This window comes from Lontra canadensis, unplaced genomic scaffold, assembly GCF_010015895.1.
Source record: "Lontra canadensis isolate GAN:19392208 unplaced genomic scaffold, GSC_riverotter_1.0 scaffold83, whole genome shotgun sequence".
Lineage (NCBI taxonomy): Eukaryota > Metazoa > Chordata > Mammalia > Carnivora > Mustelidae > Lontra > Lontra canadensis.
The window spans coordinates 1,585,402-1,589,731 of record NW_022631077.1 but is presented as its reverse complement, the minus strand read 5'-3'; the positions used below and the strand labels follow the sequence as shown (position 1 = coordinate 1,589,731).

The 4,330-nt window shown below is 41.5% G+C and overlaps 1 pseudogene; it reads left to right on the top strand.

Annotated features, from left to right (window-relative positions):
* The first annotated feature begins 1,526 nt into the window (after positions 1-1,526).
* Positions 1,527-1,655, top strand: LOC116882356 (annotated as a pseudogene).
* The last annotated feature ends 2,675 nt before the right edge of the window (positions 1,656-4,330 follow it).

Here is a 4,330-nt window from a genome sequence, read left to right as displayed (position 1 = left end):
GGGAGATCATATGATAGTTGTCTTTCTCCGATTGACTTATTTCGTTAAGCATGATACCCTCTAGTTCCATCCACATCGTCGCAAATGGCAAGATTTCATTTCTTTTGATGGCTGCATAGTATTCCATTGTGTATATATACCACCTCTTCTTTATCCATTCATCTGTTGATGGACATCTAGGTTCTTTCCATAGTTTGGCTATTGTAGACATTGCTGCTATAAACATTCTGGGGCACGTGCCCCTTTGGATCACTACGTTTGTATCTTTAGGGTAAATACCCAGCAGTGCAATTGCTGGGTCATAGGGTAGTTCTATTTTCAACATTTTGAGGAAACTCCATGCTGTTTTCCAGAGTGGTTGCACCAGCTTGCATTCCCACCAACAGTGTAGGAGGGTTCCCCTTTCTCCGCATCCTTGCCAGCATCTGTCATTTCTGGACTTGTTAATTTTAGCCATTCTGACTGGTGTGAGGTGGTATCTCATTGTGGTTTTGATTCCTATCAAAGTACCATCCATTTTTTTCAAAGAAATGGAACAAATAATCCTAAAATTTATATGGAACCAGAAAAGACCGCGAATAGCCAAAGGAATATTGAAAAAGAAAGCCAAAGTTGGTGGCATCACAATTCCGGACTTCAAGCTCTATTACAAAGCTGTCATCATCAAGACAGCATGGTACTGGCACAAAAACAGACACATAGATCATTGGAACAGAATAGAGAGCCCAGAAATAGACCCTCAACTCTATGGTCAACTAATCTTCGACAAAGCAGGAAAGAATGTCCAATGGAAAAAAGACAGCCTCTTCAATAAATGGTGTTGGGAAAATTGGACAGCCACATGCAGAAAAATGAAATTAGATCATTTCCTTACACCACACACGAAAATAGACTCCAAATGGATGAAGGACCTCAATGTGAGAAAGGAATCCATCAAAATCCTTGAGGAGAACACAGGCAGCAACCTCTTCGACCTCAGCCGCAGCAACATCCTCCTAGGAACATCGCCAAAGGCAAGGGAAGCAAGGGCAAAAATGAACTCTTGGGATTTCATCAAGATCAAAAGCTTTTGCACAGCAAAGGAAACAGTTAACAAAACCAAAAGACAACTGACAGAATGGGAGAAGATATTTGCAAACGACATATCAGATAAAGGGCTAGTGTCCAGAACCTATAAAGAACTTAGCAAACTCAACACCCAAAGAACAAATAATCCAATCAAGAAATGGGCAGAAGACATGAACAGACATTTCTGCAAAGAAGACATCCAGATGGCCAACAGACACATGAAAAAGTGCTCCATATCACTCGGCATCAGGGAAATACAAATCTTCCTGTGGTTTTACTCCCATTTTACAGGATTGGTTTCACACTTCACAGCACTCATAGGGTTAGTCCGTCTTCACACTTCACCAAAGGTTCCAGTGTCCTGCCAGCAGAAGGAGATTAGTGTTGTAGTTACGATTTCTGTAGAAGAGTTATCTGAGACTCGGATAAGTTTTACACTCATTAAAATAACTGTGATAAGCTTTGTGCAGTGGCAGTATTGTAGCCAATGAGGTTTATCCGAGGCGCGATTATTGCTAATTAAAATAACTGTGATAAACATAAACTATATTACTGAATATGATTTTGACAAGATAATACCTAGTTATAATCTGGTACCCTTTTAGCAATACTTAATTGTTCTGATTTCCATTCCAACCTTATAGTATTTATGCAAAAAAATTACTAGAATGAATATGTGTATATATATATATATATATGTATATATATACACACACACATACACACACACACACACACACACACACACACACACATATGAATCCCACTTAAGAGGGAAGGTAAAAGACAAAAGCCCATTAAATGAAAATAAGCAGGCTACCTCTGGTCAAAAATTATCTGGTGTCTCCTGGTATACCAGTCTAGCAAGGAAAGAGCAAGGTACAGGACTAGAAAACCCATCTCTTCCCAGGCGAGACCCTACACCTGATGCACTAAGGGTCTAATCTCTAACCTTGGGCAAGTGCCTCTTTCCCAGCCTCTCACTCTGCCGCACTGCTATGTGGAGTGCTGATGGGGACAGACCCACCTGCTCTGCTCACCTCTCCATTTGCCGCAACACAAACTCCCTCCACTCGTTCTTCAGCAGACACCCCTCCCATGTAGGGGCTTAGAAGCACATGTTGCATACTCAGCTTGCAAAGTTGCAATTTACTCCTTCCCCTCACCAATGTTCGGTATTGACATTTTTTTTTCCTCTCACACAAGAGATTTCCATTCAATACCTGTGCTGAGGGTCTATGATAGCCCCCAGTGAAGATTAATACAGAGAAGAGAAACCAGAATATGCATATTTCACCAGTTTCCACTTTCTGGGGTATTGGTACTGAACATGGAGCATGATCTTAGGGTCACAATGTCAAACTGAATGTCCTCAGAAGTCAGGAGCTCACCAAGCAAAAGAAAGAAAGCAGAGCCCCTCCCAAGACAAGAATCTCTAAGTGAAAAGTACATGTGGCAGGAATAAGAAAAGAAAGGCTTTGCTCTCTTTTTTTAATCTTTGTTCATTGCTGTTCCTTTTGTGGCTGGGGTCTGGAGGAAATAACTACGAAGTACCAGAGTTCTCAGGGAAACATGACAGTGATAAAATCTCACAAGACCCTTCAAGCCAGCATGCCTTTGTTTTCTGCAATCTTAGCATTTCTAAATCCCATGGCTACTGGAAGGGTTCCTGTAACAGATACCAAAGAATAGAATCAAGGGCTAGCCTGGCACAGATCATGGTGTGTGGCATCTCAGCCTTGGACTTGGGCGGGCTCTCTATGCCAGCCCCAGCACCTCTCATAACCAGAAAATGATTTCTCGTCTGTCCTTCCTTCTCTAGGCTTCCTTGCCTGGCATTTCCTGATGGCCTTGCAGCCGGCCACTCCTCAAACCTGCTTCAAACGGGCCACCTGTCCAGGGCAGCAGCAGCCACCTCAGCTGTCACACTTCAAGGTTGAGGAGGGGGTCATTAATAATGACTTTTTAAAAAATGAGAGGAGTCAACTCTGCTTGAACACATGGGGGTGCTCCTGCTCCCCTGAACCTCGGGTGTACTCTGTGGCCCAACTGGAGGCTACATGGCACCCCTCACCTCCCCATGCTCCATCCTTGAGCCCACATCCCGATTTCTGCTATAAACCCTGGTGTTCTTCATGAAACTCCAGAAACAAGCAGATGTTTTCATCACAGGAGGAAATGTTTAACAAAGAATACACACAAAATTCATGAAATCACTTCTTCTTTGAAGACATTTGAAGATTTAGGGGTTACCCGTTCAAGAATGGCCTATTGTTATCCATATATTTTTCCTCTGGTTGAAATCATGATGTAAGAAAAGCAGTCAGTCATAAAGTATTGTGGTCTATGTGTTCATATTCCAGGAGCTATTATTTACCCAGCAGGGGCAAGCTGTTCCTATAAACTCTTCACCTATGCCCTTATTGATATTGATTCAGGAATGTTCCTCTCGATCATTAGCACCTGCAGAAATGTAGAAGGCTTTCCCTTTTCACAAAGCAAGACCCTCAAACGCTGTGAAATATTTGATTAGCTCAGGAAGATGTGTTCTTTTCCCAGACTTGCTGAGCATTACCCCATTTCTATGGGAGCTTGCAAATTGAGATTGTGTTTGCACACACTTGTACCTGTCCAGCCCTGTGCTGCCTGGCCCTCTTCTGCTCTCATTCCTTCCACAAACCACCACTCGCTCCTTGCTGGCCTGGGGAATAGTAGCTACTCTGTGCACTTAGTATTTAGTAAATATTAAAGGACCTATATCTGGGCAGGCTTTTTTCTCTGTGCTTCTTTTTATAAATGACAATGTTTTACTGTTATATTTAGACATTAGAGAAGGCATGCATAATGATATTAAATATTCAAATAAACCGCAACCTATTTTTTTTAAAGTCTGAGAAAGATTTCTCAGATTCTACAAATAAGAGTACATATCTTCTGATGTTTAATTAATTGTTTTAAAAAAAAAGAGGAAGAGGAGGAGAGAGAAAGAAGGAGGAAGGGGGGGAGCAGGGTAAAAAGAGAAATAGGAGAGAACAAAAAGGAGAAAGAGGAGGAGGAGGAAGAGAAGGAGAATAAGAAGAAGGGAGAGGAATGTAATGGGGATGAAAAGCAGATAATTGAGGAAATATCCTAAAGAGCAATGTCTAATAATGTATGAATAATAATTTAGGAGTCTGACATATTAAAGATAGATTTCCTTTAGAAGAGAAAAATAACAAGAACAAAAGAATTGGTATGTAACTTGGCTTGGCTTCCTCTGAAC